The sequence below is a fragment of the Bombus vancouverensis genome, chromosome 11 (assembly GCF_051014615.1).
Source record: "Bombus vancouverensis nearcticus chromosome 11, iyBomVanc1_principal, whole genome shotgun sequence".
In the NCBI taxonomy this organism is placed as follows: domain Eukaryota; kingdom Metazoa; phylum Arthropoda; class Insecta; order Hymenoptera; family Apidae; genus Bombus; species Bombus vancouverensis.
The window spans coordinates 8,079,805-8,095,594 of NC_134921.1; the positions used below are offsets into that span (position 1 = coordinate 8,079,805).

The 15,790-nt window shown below is 38.8% G+C and overlaps 1 protein-coding gene and 1 long non-coding RNA gene across 5 annotated transcripts in view; one reads left to right on the forward strand and one right to left on the reverse strand.

Annotated features, from left to right (window-relative positions):
- The window catches only part of LOC117153173 (zwei Ig domain protein zig-8), a 116,433-nt gene that overhangs the window by 15,639 nt on the left and 85,004 nt on the right, over window positions 1-15,790 (forward strand). The window lies entirely within an intron of this gene.
- LOC117153174 (uncharacterized) overlaps window positions 11,125-15,790 on the reverse strand; it is a 79,637-nt gene continuing 74,971 nt past the window's right edge. For 2 of the 3 annotated variants that reach the window (XR_013059535.1, XR_013059536.1), the window contains exon 6: window positions 11,126-11,597. This is a non-coding gene — a long non-coding RNA (uncharacterized LOC117153174). Of the gene's footprint in view, window positions 11,598-15,790 lie in introns of all 3 variants that reach the window. The other variant, XR_004463563.2, reaches the window with a different exon arrangement.

Here is a 15,790-nt window from a genome sequence, read left to right on the forward strand (position 1 = left end):
AATGATGAGATTTTGCTAACAATTTCGTTAAAGACTTCGTTTCTCAGAGTTTGGATTTATTAAAAATTTCCTTTTACTTTCGCGCGAAATCAAAGACTTGTAACTTTTTTTTTTTTTTACTAAAAATTCACTTTGGTTTTGGCTGGAAATTATCTCGAAATATGTGATTTTAAATATTTGTAATTTTGAAAACTTCGCTTTAATTTGAAACTATCTTGAAATGTATAATGATGAGATTTTAAAATTCCTTTTAAAAATGTCGTTGCAAAGTTATAAATTCGGTGATTTCAAGCCAAACTTTTAATAGTTTGCTCGTCTCCAGTTGTGGAAATGGGATCCTCTGGTCATTAAAAGGTACGGCAATGCCGCAACAACATCACGATAAATGGACAATTGACACGACAACTTCAACTTTTAATTGGATTACTTGTTACAAAATGTCTAAACTTCTTTCTTCTAAAATAGATTTTCTTCTAAACTAAAATCTACGGTATATTCGATGGATAAGATAATCTCTATAATTCGCCATTAAATTCTTCCAATGAACGAACTGAAAATATGCTTACAATTTATGAAATTTATTTCTACGAAGAAATATGATATTGTAATCTCTTAAGTTCAAAGATTCGAAAAAATACGAATAATTTGGATAAGGAAAATTCTGCAACAGCGAGAATTCAAAGAAAACAGAGGAAGGAAATAGAGTTAATATTTCTCGCGTGTCTGAGATTTACACGTGGAATTAAGCCGTTGCAAACGAAACTTCATCCGTTCCATTGTTATTTTATCTCGATGCAATCTGTCAGCGGATTGATTCAATCCAGCAAAAGGGAACCAGACACGACCACGAATTTCTCTAACAGAGTTTCATTAACGAAGTCATGTAGCCGCGATGCGTTCGCATCGGTACACGTGTAACTGCAAACGTGAAACTATCCTATCCACCACACGCGCGATATTAAAATCACCTGGCCGTGACGTATTCGTATTAAATTCTTGTACCGCAATCCGTCTTCGTGGTTTGTTTGGTCGTTCCGCTTTGAGTTTCGTGTTCATCTCCCTTCACAATTTCATCAGTGAAATCTTTGAATCGATATTCACGATCCTCTCCTTTTAATTACTAGATATCGTCACATAAGAGAAAACTCGCATCTAAGCCGTGACTTTTCGTGGAAACTTCATTTCTAATGTTTGCAAATATTTACTTATTTCTTTTTAAAGTAATTATTTTGGTCGTTAAGCTCTTGGAAGTTCGTGTCTATTCCTTTTCACAATTTTATCAATGTAATCTTTGAATCTACGTTTTTTTTTTTGCTTTCGTTAAATAGGAAATTTATACCTGTGAAAAATTGTGATTTTTCATGGAAAATTCATTTATATTCTATTTGTAAACATTTACCCTCCTACTTTCTAATGATTATTACAAGACTTGCTGAAACTGACAGTCGAAGCCTGTTGTTTAAGACGATTTAAAGGATTGAAATTTTCGGCGAAGTAATTTCAGAGAAGCGTTTCTGCTCTCAGCTTCCTCCTTCGAGGCGAATGTACAACCAGGATTTCTCGTTCAGGTAGTTAGAAACCGTTCGACAGAGTTTCAAGTGCCAACGAAACTTGAGCGGAGTTCCCGTTTTCCGGCCCGTTATGGTTTCGCGGATTTACACAACCCCTAAACGTCGATTCCCAGCCAATTTCGGTCGAGCTTTCCAAACCGAAAGATCCACAACGATCCGTTGATTTTTTTACAACCGTTCTAAGCAAGACACGCCTTCTTGCCGCCCAACTCACCAAATTTTTCTCACGTTAACGACCCTCAAGATAAATGGCTCTTTTTCCACAGTCGTGTAAGAGAGGGAGGAAGGAAAAGAAGGAAAACGTGAAAAAAAAAATGAGCAGTACAACGGTATACATTCGTTAAAATCGATTCATTATATAGATTATCAGCCTTTTAACAAGGGACGATAAAAACACACGACACGAGAGTGTTGCTTGCCGCAGCTACAGTTTCTCGAAATTAAAAGGGCGAGAAAAAAAGTGGCAGGTTGACCAGAGAGTAGAGTAAAGCCGTCGGGACTTATGATTAATATTGCACGGAAAATTTCACTTAACGATCGTTCTTAATGGCAGGATAATTAAAATAGCCGAGAAATCCCCATAACGATGCTTGGTAATTAATAATTCTGTAAAGACGGGGCGTTTAAAAACTCAATAAATGACATTATTTACAACGAATACGCGTCCGCTGAGAAATGAAGTTACAATACCGTGGCTACGGTGTAATATTAATGTGCCACTAGAAGAAATATTATAAGGGTACGTGCAGAGAAAAACTACCCCTTCATCCAGTGATTTTATACCGTTGTATAATAACTTGGTTTTAACACGGTTGTTTGTTCAGTGGCTCGATCGATAATATGTAATATTTTAGATCGCATTTCCACCGGAGAAATTGTAAACACGCTGCAAGTCGCTATGACAAAGTATTATTTAGTCGGGATTTTGTCGTCGCGCTTTCATTTGCATACTTAATTTATTTATTCGCGACAGATAAAAATATGTATACAACGTGTATAGCAACGTGTGATTTATGTTATTATTCATTATTATCCAAATACTTGCTTCTAATATGATATATTTTAATTACAAAATTATGGAAAAATCCAACTATAATGATTATTATGTTTATAATTATCGTAACATGCCAGAATATTTTCAAAAGATTATGAAAGATTAAATTGATCTTTGTGACCCAACACGTAATAATACAACTGGCATTCTTAATCGTGAAAGCTTATAAAAATATTGTAGAAATATTTCATTTCACCAGCTCTTTACTGCTACTTCTAATTAATTTATCATTAAATTGTACACTTTTTTCAAATTCAAGTACCAAAGATACTTACGGCATTTATGAACAGTCGTGTTGTGCCTGATAAATACGAATCATAGAATGATATAATTTTCGTTATCGCGGGAAAAAAATATTTTTAGCTTAGCCAGGAAACATTGTATCCGGCAGATGAAGCATAGCCACGGTTCGCCTTCATTTTCGAGTTCGATCAATTCTTTCTACACGTGTCCCGGCCACGGATTACGCGAGTAAAGCGGAACACGTATGCCTATCTGCCGCGTTATCGACTTTCACGATCGTTCGCGCAATTAAAACGAATTCTCGCGGCCGTAATAACGATCCGTGGCGTTCCACCGATACGCGGAATTCCACCATGTCCTCCACGCAAAGTGCCTGGGAAAATTGCATCGCGATAGGTTGGACCAACCGTATTGTGGGATTATATAGAAAATTCGTCCACATCCTCGTGAAATCTCGCAACGTTTATTTTTCTAAGGATAAATTTACTGAGTTCAGAAAAGGATATTTATTTTTTTGGAGATTTTGATCATTCTGTACCTGGAAGAATTTTATACTATATATTTTATACTATATTCAGAACACGTATACAAACGTGCATATCATATCTCTCAAAATGTTACTGAAGAGGATCGAGCCATATGATGCTTATGGGAACAAGTTGACAATTGAAATGTAATATTTATTCATTTGTTAAAAATAGTTAGAAAATTATAGATTCGATGGAGTAATGACGGAATAATTGCAATTATTAATTATTGATACGGTTGGTTTCGTAATATCGCACTTTTGTATTAATACAATATGGTGACTTAGATCAATTATTATTAATGATTCTAGGAAAACGAGGATTCCTTTTGTCTATTTCAATTAGCGATAGGAAGTGACGCAAACATGATACGTCGTTGAAATAAATTTCTTTAAATCCTTGTCGATATTTACGCTATAAAAATTTGTGATTTCCCGCTTCAGAATTTTCATAACAGTACGAAACATTGATATTATATATTTATAAAGTATTTAAAAATATTGTTTATCTTCTAGTATGTTTGCGTGATGTGCGTAATGAATTTTTCTCCATCTATTATAAATAATTCTGAATACAAACAGGTAACGCATATACGTCCAATAAAATACTCCTCTATTGAAATATGGAACGTGATTATTTTGACGATTCAATGGGATATTCAATCCTGCGTAAAGTCGCGGTAAATGTTACCGAACAAAATAAAATAAATATCAAATATCTCGTCTCTTTTTATTTAATTCCGTTGATTTAATTTCGTTTGGATTAATATCAATGGCCAAGACACATTTCACGGGCTGACCGGTTAATCCCTCATAACATCCCCCTTCAGCCGTTTGTTCCGCCCTTCAAACAGGCGCCGTGCTAGCGCCATAGAATCATCCGACAAACAGGAGCGACGAAATTATGGTACGATATTCGACACATCCGGTAATCCAGCCGCATTGCACAACATCCGAGCAAATCGAATTCGGGTCAGGTACGTCAGGCGCGTTGGTGTCGATCTAATGTCGTTGATGATCCGTCTATAAATGTGCCGATTTTACCATGAAAATCACATTCACCATTACGTCACAGCTACACCTGTAGCCAGGTATTCTCGTTATCATCGTTAACGAATTAATCTGCAGAAGAATCCAATTAATTTCAATATGAAATTGGAGATATTTCATTCGTGATTTTCGACGAATTGATTTTCTTTGGAATCTCAATTATTTATTTTTCCGACTGCTTTATCCGTTATTATTTTCGAAAGTGCGACGATGCGCAGGTTCGATAACTTTAATATCTCTTCAATAAGTACTGGGATAAAACACACCAATTTAGTATTGCATTAATAAACCAATTTTTCATAAAACAAGCGACATGCCCTATTCATTTGTACAGAGTTTTGCATTAATCTCGATATGATATTGGAATTATTCTATCACGATTTTTGATAAATTGATTTTGATACGTAAAAACGTACTTCGAAATTCTGTAGATAAGAGTTTTGTTAACTCACGTATAGAATTTTCGTGACATTAATAGGTCGTTATTGTTTAGAATTACATTAATAAATTATTAAATTTCCGAAAAATTGAACTACGTGTATTACTATTATTTCTTACTGACTAATTTCAATACGAAAATCCAAATATATTTTCTCACGGATTGATCTCTTTGGAATGTCACATATTTTAGAAAGCAATTGGAAAGTTTTCAAACACTCGTGAACAAGAATGGAGCAAAAATGTTAAATCGATTAGACGAACCAACAGCTCGTAGGGGGAGGTGTCTGGCGTGTAACGAAAGGGCTGGGGGTTTGCAAACGTCACGAGCTGTACCAGAGGCTGTGGACTGTTAATTCGACTCTGACGCCGTGATTTAGAGTCGTCCCGCGTGTACACACAATGTGTGTGTTGTGTGTGCGCGTGGGTGGATGTTCCAACGTATAGTAGACATGCGTGGCTGCGCCTTATGTATTCTGGGATGCCGCGAACAAACGAATGTTTTCCTGTTTATGCTGCTGGCAGTCAGATTGGCCCGATGAACCATTGCCGTCATCGACTACCACTGACACTTTTTACACACATTTTACTTCGCTGACGACGAGCGAATTAACGACGATTCCAGCATACAAATACCATCGTCTCATTCCAAGATGAAACGGTCGATTGCTTCTTCTTCATTCCCCTTAGGTCGATTTACCTCGTGGAATCTGATTCATTGCAGTTTCCGAAATGCAAAGATTAACGCAATGGCGCGTGCAAGTGCACGGCTGTTACCTATTTTCAACGTTCCTCTGAATCGTTGGAGCCGAGAAGAATGTACGAACTGCCATTATCTAAAATTAGTCGCCGATACGTTCTTAGAGAATTGCATCTGGCGAGAACGAGGGCGTGATTCCGGCCACGCAATTTTTTTTTCCCTCCCAGCTTTCTTATTTATCTCCATTCTTCCATCTTTTTTCCCCCGCGATCTGTCGTTCTTCTCTCACTCCCTTCGGTGACCCGTTCTTATTGCATTTCCTTTCGCCTTTCTTCCTCCCCTCGTTTCTTCCTTCCGTTAGACTAGCACACAGAATCCTTGGCTTTCTTATCGTCCATGAACCTCCTTACTACGAACCACTTTCCACGTATCCACCAGTGTCCTTTTCCTGTCCTTCCTCCTTTCCCTGTCCTTTCTCCTTCTATCCCTGCGACCCATCTTTATTTTCGTTCTTTCGCAATTTCGCCTCGATACGCTCGTGCTGACGGTCCAATGGGTTTCCGGAAAGCATTTGCTACGGTTTCTTCTTCCATCTTACGACTGGTACAGGATACGGTGAGTCGAGCGTGCACGTTAGCCTCTCCCTCCCATTCCACTTCCAACCTTTTTGTTCTACTTTTATGCATTCGCCGCACCCGGGCTATCCTGGCAACCAGTATAAAAGTGAAAAATGACCGGGCGACAGACAGCATTTTCGGTTTCTCGGTTCCCCGCCGTGCTGTTTTGCCCGTGTCGCCGCCTTCGTGTCACATTCACGGACCCGTGGAATATCCGTGGCCCGCTGCTCAACGATATTTATACGCTCAAACGATCCCGCTTCTAATGCCCGTTCGATCGGGACAGCTTCTTCCTGCCTCCACGTTGCTGCCCCGGATCCATTTTCTCGCTCGTTTAAAGCCGGTGCTCAAAGAGCCAGCAGTTAGTTCGATCTTCGTCGATGCAGCTTAAAGAGTTTCATCGGCTCGCGATAAAACATACGCCTTGCGAGCGTGCCGTGAATTTGTTCATTTAAAAGTTTCGCTGAGGTAGGGTAAAGTTGTTCGGCCGCTTTATCAACCTGTTAACTGGTGCACCTTTCGATTACAGCTGCTTCTCCGCTGTTTTCATCCTGACTATCTTTTAAGAGGATTTGCATTTATAATCAGGATTATGGGTTCGTCGATAAATTAATATTAAGTAAATATTTATCCGTTGTAAGTAGACATTTTTCTCTTCTTTTATGGATTTAGGTTTATTGGTCGATGAATAAAGAAAATTACATAATTTAAGTAATACATAGATAATAAGCGAATTTACCTGCTTTGTTTAAACAACGAGTAAATTCATGTTCAGACGGCGGATGTTTATACATTTATGGAAATTTAAAGATATTACAATATGCTCCGAATGCGTATAATATACAAAAGCACACAAAATATCTAAATTATAGTACACGCTATAATCTCTACCAAGCGAAATAAATCTCTAATTAGATAGAATTATATTCGTAAAAATAATAATTTATATGCACATCTATGATGTATTCGTTGCATCGTAATTTATTAATCTCTTCAGAAAATATCTCAGAATCAAACATCTTCCACGAATATTTATCATATTTCCTGCAGTTGAATAATAAAATATAGTGCTCCTGAAAGTATTTTCATTTTACTCACTACACTTTAATTTCTGAATTTCGTCGACAAATATTATACAAGTAACCGCAATATAATTTTCTCTTAACCAAGTATCTTTCATATTTATTTATTTTACATATTTCCTCGCGTCGAATGGTAGAAGATAACGAAAACTCATCCGCGCCGGTTTTCTTTCCTCTGCCTCTCCGGGTTTTCAGAATAATACATTAGATAAGGAGCCGCGCAATGATTAAATTACTCGAACAACAGGCATCGTAATGGAATAATACCCACGGTAATTGCATTGTGCAACTAATTGGAGGGACGAGCTTCGCACTTTGGCCAGGACGGTATTATCCTTGCACGAACCGTTTCCTTTTAGAACATTCCCTCGTACGTTTCATACATCCACGTGCACATCCACACAGCCAGAAATAAATTATTTGGTATGCGCCTACGTCATATGGCTTTCACGAGCAACTTGCACTTGGCGCCGTGCATGCATCCTTCTCTTTCATTCTCCGTGTAGCTTTTTTTTTTATTCTCTTCTTCGTTTTGCCACTTCCGCTTTCTGGGCTTCAGAAACTAATCTCACAAAGGTTTACAAATAAACGACCAACTCGACGTTTGCTCTTTTTCCTTTGGGCACTCTCTATCTCTCTCTGTGTGTTCACGGTGATTAATTTTACATATCGCACTGTGTCTGTTTGGCTAATCCTTCGTCGCTCACGAAAAATAAACGCGATGTTTGACTAGTGTTAAATAGTAGAATAGAGTACACGGAACTTTTCGAAAAACTATTTTATTCTTCCTGTTTGTGCAGCAATTTTTGCGACAAACAAACTTGATATTTGACTAGAAGTAAAATTATATGGTAGAATTGATATGAAATTTTCAGAAGTGATTTTGTTTTTCGCGTATCTGTTTACATCTGGTATACAAACTTTTTCCTAACATTTCACATAGCAAACGTTTTATCAGATTATTTGGTACATATAAATATGCGAAACAATGTTCGAAGCTTTGTTATAACAAAAACGAATATACGTATATCTTTTCTATTTTACAGCAATAGAATTTTTTGTGCGAATAACTTTAATTAAAGCTAGAGGTATCAAGCAAACATTGGTATCGGTGTTGATTGATTGATTGAGACAAAATAAAACCAAAATGAACAGAATAGTATAATAAATCTAATTTTTTACTATCCTATATTTTTATGCCAGTTTCTTTTTAACTACATTGTCTGCGAGTCTATTCTTTTCTTATAAAAGTTAAAAGTTATATTTGAGCCGTCAGTTCACTCGAAATTTATTGCGATCCGTGAGTTCTAACGTTTTTTATGAAATTTTACTGGGCTGTAAAAACGAAACTTTAATATGTCAAAAAGTAGAGAAGTTTTTTGACTTTTTCTCTACTCTAAACTGTATAATAAATGGCGCATAATGAATATAAAAACACGACAAATTTATGTTATATCCTAACATAGCCAGACAAAGTTTGCTTGGGAAAATAGTAGATCATACTATATACGGTACGCATACAGAGTCTTAGTTCGATAAAACGTAATTCTACACCACGTTCTTCGTTTGATTCCTGTGCAACAGCGTCTGCAGTGTCACTTGTCGATCGCGTTCTACGGCCTTGAAATCTACATTAAACACGGAGGGGACAATTGTCGTTAATGTCTGGCTGTATTGCGAGCAAGTAATCCTCCGAACGAAAGAGAAACAAGAGTGCTCCTTCGTACCCCCGTCTGTAATTTATCCTCAATTTACTCCCTATTACGTGCATCCATCTTAATCTAGCTTTAAACGAAACCGATAATCGTCTCGGTCCTATTTTCTTAAAGTCTTCGTCCACGAAGAAAGTCGATGCGAAATCATTTCGTACACGTAACAGACAATTGCGCTCTGATTAAATTTATCGTGCATTCCGTGACTCCCAGCAGAGCCGAGTAATCATGTTCGAAAGGCGCTGCAATTATCACGAGACGCCAGATGGGAGAAAATATCCTTCCCGACGAGAGACGTTTCATTATCGAAATTACCAGAATCGATGACGAAAGCCGAGGAGTCCAGCTAGTCATTTATTCGATTTCTCCGGAACACTAATTAAAAGCGGCGCCCGTCCGACGATCTGGACGTCTCAGTCGGTAGTTTGTAATTAATTTTATTGAAATCGAGCGAAGCCTCGCTGCGGCCGCGGGCAATATAAAAGTTGGATCGTAAAAATCAATCCGCGAGCGGCGAGGCGCAAAGGGAGAAGAGAATTAGAGAGACACTGTGAAAGCGAGAAAGGGATAGAGAGGAAGCGCTTCGCGGAACAAAATATCGGTCGAAATGCGAGCGGAGACGAGATTGAACTTTCGACCCGATCTCCGCGCCGCTTCAACGAGACAGCCTCGCACTTGGTGCAAATTGCGAACTTTCATGCTCTCCTCTTCTGTTCAGCTTTTTCAATAAACCGTGGAAACGCGAGAGGAGAGAAAATTGCCCCCTGTCCGCGGGCAAGAGGAAGAGAAAATCGAGAGAGAAAGAGAGAGGGGGAGGTAATTCACGATAGTTTCTTCAGGCATTATTCGATCTTTATGACGTGACTGTATCGTGGCTCGAATCGTTTCAACGTAATTTTCTGAAGCCAGTTAAGTTGTCAGTTATGATCCCGGATATGTAAAACGCTGCCTGTTTCATATAGTCGAAGCGTAGCAAGTTGAATTTCACCGACCGAGCTATCCGTGGTTTTATTTGCGTTTTAGTGGCTGAATCAACCTGACCCGAGCGAAAAATTAAGTTGTCCAAAGTAGTTCGGCCAATTACGAAAGTTCGCCAACAGGTTCGGCTTGCTGGCGATTTTAAAAGCGATTCGTACTCAAAAGAGGTAGACGTCGCTCCGAGAAGTTAATACCCCGCCAGTAGGAAGTGGGTCATTTTTTATGGCCAGATTGACGGACCATTGCTGAGTTATTATATCAAGAATTCGAATTCTCCGGTCCTTAAATTGAAATTTAAGAATTACAAAATTGGAATCTTCTAAAGTAACAAACCTAGTTAGCTTTTCCTAGCTAGGAGAGTTAACATTTCCAGTTTCAAATTGAAAGAATCCTCTTTAGGCGAAATTACAGCAATTCTTTGTAATTGTACACGCAACATACATTGTTTAATTACACGTTTAATATTATTTCATTCCTAACTGCGAGTCGATGAAGTTTTATCCGTACGCCAATAGAACCTTTTCCCTCTGTGCTCGGTTCTTGCGTCTCTAAGTTTTAATTTGAGCAGTCGTTACGCGATAAGCGTTTCGCGAAGTGCACATCAACAGGGTGGATTGATCGCCGTGCATTAATTTCGTCGCGCGAGAAAATTCAGCGGCGAGCGAGCGGACAGCTTCCGTTTCGACGTTGAGATATCGTGTTCCGTCATTCTGACGGACAGAAACGGCCCGTTCAACGGATCGTTAGGTAAATAGAAAAAAAAGGAAGGGAAAGAAAAGCAAAAAATAGACGACCGGATCCGGTCGAGTGATTTCTTCTCTTTAGAAGTGCGGCTACCTGCCACCTATTTTCCACCCATGAAACCCAGAAAGCTTTCTCGCCTCTCCTCGCATTTTTCAAGTTTCTCGCCACCCTTGTTCCATACCTTTTTCGCCCCTTTCTAGCCCTTGGTCCGCCTCCAACCCTCCTCTCCCTTTATCTGCATCCCTCTGTCTTTTACGCTTTTATTCCCCTTCGTAATTTTCGTACCCTTACCATTCTTTCACCCTTTGCTTTTTTTTCAACGTCAAGACAAACGTTATCATAATTCCTAGGTAACCATTCTCGTGTCTCGAGTTACACACATATTTATACCGAGGTCGAGTCGTTTAATTTTATTACTTGAAACACAGCGGTTGTTTCGAGTACGGAAAGAAGTCCTTCTCCTCTTTCTCTCTTTTTTCGCCCGCAAAGCGAATAACGAACAGAACCTTTGAATCTTTTCTCTACAAGTATCTTCGCGTGACAGAGTTTTTACCATAATGAGAAAACGAACGGAGGAAAATAAAAATTAATTGTGATTATCTGTTCTCTCAACCTTTTGTAGATTCAGTTCATTTAAAGGTTTATTAGCTTACTGATAAAATGAGGAAAAAAGACGAACTGTTCTCCGAGGAGGAAGAAATTCTAAAGGTACTTGCCTGAAACATTGACGACGCATGACACAGTTCCTCGAACAGCAAAGAAATAAAACAGACGAAAGTATTTGTTCCAGTCACCAGTAAGGGAGTTCTAACATTTTTGTCCTTTCTCTTCGTCTTTCATCGTCTCTATTCCTCCTCGCTCCCTTTTAGCCTTTTGTCTCCCCTGTAAAGTTGAAGAAGTCCGTTTAGTCTAGTTTTATTAGCGGCACGCTGCCTTTTCTTTGTCCCGCTGCTCTCCGTCTTTCTAATACGTCTTCATTTCCCGTACATTTCCCGGACGCTACATCAATTTAATCTCTTTTTGCCTTTGCAAACCCCCTTTTCTCTCGATCCTTCTTTAATCTTGCCAACAGTTAATTAATTGAAACAATATGAACAGTAGCCCACGTGACAAAATAAAACGGTCCCCGACGTTAATGAAACGATAAATGTTTAAAGAGAAAGAACGCGAGACTTTACATTATTTGGAGTTAATATGCCGCGCACGTTTAACAAGACCGTTCGTTTTTTCGAATCTAGTAGTTCGCTTGAAAATAGTAACACGAACAGACGCAGAAAGGACGAGAGAAAAATGTGCATGGAACTGTACGAATTGCCACTGGCAAGTGAAAAAGACCAACGTTCTCCCCTGTACTCCCACGGCAGAGTCGTATTTACGCGGCATGATGTGGCGTGACTGGCAAATTTCACTTCAGCTCGCTGTTTCTGCGCGAATTACGCGACGTTTATAATCCGTAACCCGAGCCGATGCAATGGGATGTACCCCGCGATGCGTGCACGACAAGCACGCGCGCAAACACACGTGTTGAGCACGTGGTAGTTCTTCAGCCTAACCATGACGAGAGCTCTACGCTGTTTACACCGTGTTCCATCCCCTTGTCTCGGGAAATTTCACTTTCCCTTTAACCGTAGCCGAGTTGTTCCACGATTAGTAATTCCTCGTCGAAGTTGCTCGCGGTCTCTATATTTCCTCCGCGAACTATGGACGTAATATACGGCGTGGCGTGCAGCACGCCGTTGAGAACGAGCCCGTTGATCGAGCGTAAATTAGGCACAGCTGTAATTATCGCAGGTGCACGCGGTCGATTAATCCGAGACCGACAATTCGCAACCAAACTACAAGTTGGAATAATCGCGAGAAACGGTGAAAAAACCCGTGTTGCGATGTAATTACGTTGAAGCAAATGAGTCCGGCTTAATAAACTGGTTTCTCGTTAATTTGAATTTTTCAATCGTACTCCAGCCTGGCGGTATTTAATTCAATATGCTTGGCGTGTTATTACGGAATGAATTATAAACAATTGAGTTTTTTCCCAATTAAGTAATTCATCGTACAGTGTAGTCGCAATGATGCCCGGTTATAACGTTGGCGAATTAATTTACTGTACAATGGGATAATACTATACCATATGAATGTATAATTATACTAGTTTCGTAATGTAATTAATTAAATCAATGGAACGATGTTAATATAATGTTCACTTCGAGTTAAAGCATTCGTTGAAATGTTCACGTCCATGGATAGGGGAGAGCATGCTCATTACTATGTTTTTTCTTTCATCCCGATATCTCAACTGCCTTTGGAGATAATTAATCGAAATCAATGGAACGATGTTAATATAATGTTCACTTCGAGTTAAAACACTCGTTCAAATGTGCACTAAAATTCATGTCCATGGATAGGGGGGAGTATGCTCATTACTATGTTTTTTGTTTCATCTCGATATCTCAGCTGGTTTCGGAGATATGGCTGTTCTAAGTTGCTCATTAAGTTACAGGGAATACCGAATTCCGGAATGCAGCGTGACCTACATTTTTTCTTGGAAATGCGTACGCCGCAATAGCAATGGTAAAAAAACGCTGACTCAGCGTCTGTCACTGACCAGCGCACGTATCGCTAGTGCGGGGTAGGTCAGTGAGCGCGTGCTAGAGAAAGAGGAAGAGAGAGGTCCGAGTGTGCGACAAGGATAGAGCGAGTAAATTATTAAAAATTCCCTTCCTCTTTACACGACGATATCTCGGGAACAGGGCGTCGTATCGGGACGATGTAAAAAGCATTTTAAAGGAGACGAATTGCCGCTTTTAACGTGCTTCGTGCCGTTGATGACGCCTTATTATATTCAGAGCTATTGCGATGTAAAGTTTGAGAAATTTCAATAGGTTTTCCATAGGGCTTTGCAATAGAACATGTGGTTGTTTTGATGTTATATTGATAAGCTAACTTTTGAAATGTCAAATTGCATACAATGCTAATAATTAGTATAGAGTTCAGCCTGTTTCTGTTTACTAAGTTCCTGTTCACATGTAATTTGAAAGCGAGGCTAAGTACTTGATTAAGAAATTATTTTTCGACGTTTCGTATACTCAGGACCATTATAAATATAAAATTAACTTTCCAATTCTTATTTCGCGTAATAATTACGATTTAAACTATGTTAAACTTATTACAAGAACTTCCTCTATCCATATATTTACCATTAAATGTACAACGTGAAGAAACGTTTGCATGACTTTTTGCGAATTCCAAACAACCAGATGTCGATTTCTAATTTCGTTCGAAGCTCTATGCGAAATTTGGTTCGAGCGCCGTTACATTTATTATATTACAATTACGGCGAAATAGTAGCTGACAGCGAACTACATCGCAAAGTACATCCATTACCCCTGTGCGTCGTTTCAACTGTCTAACTGCAGGTATGCATGTCACATGAACACACGGAAGTGTCGTGTACGCATGTGACACGGCCGTGTGAATGCATCATATGCAAATAAAGCAAGGGGGCGAGGTCGTGGACCGGCAAGTTTATGCGAGAACACGATAGAAATTTCGAAGATGAAGACGATTGCACCCAGTCGTATTACGTCGCTCGCCATAAATGTTCTCAAATTGCTAGGATTGTTCGTGCTTTACGATAACTTAGAGCCAGTCGACCCTCGACCTGCGTCTTGCTATTCGAAATCGTGAATGTTTTAACAATTGAGATGTAGCCATTGTCACCAGAAACTATTATTATACTATAGGACACATGTCCTGTCTTGGAATTACTTGACATTGTAATAGGATATTCAGGTTTCCATTGCTACGTCGATGGCGGTGGCCCAGTTTGTTAAACAATGGAACAACTACCGTTGTAAGCTTTCACTCGCAGCGACAATTAGAATTGCAACGCAGCATAATTTATGTTGCGAAAAGATGGATCGAACGAGTTCGTTATACGACACGTGAAATTATAGCGCAACAGTGTTTATAGATGTAATTAATAATTGATATGAATGTAATTAGAAGATGGATGAATTTAGAGTGGATGGACGATCGCAACATTGGAAACTGGATATTAAGTCTGGAATGATATACAATGCTTATAACATACAATGCTCTGGAATTACATTGGACTTATACTCGACCATTTGAGAAACTCATTCTGTGTAACGTTCCCAGCTGGGAATGAAAGTGTAAGTTCCATTTCTTGAAGCATCGGCAAAGTAAATTTCGTTCAGGAGCAACTCTATAACGATTCAAGCCTCGCTCGAGCAACTCTTTGCCAATGAAATCAAGAACGAACCTCTTTTCTCATTAGAGAGAAGATTCGAATCTCTGCTATATTCGTAGATAAAGCCTCTCTACGCGGAGTGGATTTTATTTTCAAAACCGTTTCCGTTTTATTTCGCTGATTTCATTTATCCTCTAATAAAGAGCAATTCTCTTCACACCTATTGTTCCAAATCTCAAAAGCATTTAAGCAATCAAAGTCACTTAAAACCAAGTGTTAATATAGCGATCTCATTGTATGGAAAGATAGATTCTCGTCTCGAGAAGAAAAACTTCTAGGTAGAAAATTAACATTCGCTGCTAGAGACTTTTTGAACAAGTGAAGCAGAGCATCGCATGCTACATATTTCTTCATAAAGAATGTGCGAGTGAGAACTTAGGGAAAGAATTGTGAGGATTATGGAAGAGTTACGGCGACTATGAGAACGAGAGTCAGAATTTAGAGAGACGGAATTTCGGCGAATTGTGTCACGTTGAATGAGAGTTATTGTTACCGTTATAAATAGCAAAACAAAGGTAGCACAGTCTAATGTTCTGGTTAAAACGACTGCAATCTATTTAATTAAGAATCAGTTATATATATTTAAGAAATTACCATCTATACATTCGTTCAACTGCTTATAAAGAAACTGAACTTTTCTTACCTAAGTTCCAATCAACTTAAAAGCATAGTTTGTTTCTGTTTCAAACCTCACACTCAACTTGCAATTTGCTTGATGTATAGTGGCTACAACAAGTATTGACACGTACCCTTATCTTCCAACGAAATTCTTCTTATCTTTTATCGGGTCTTTTTATCAGAGTTT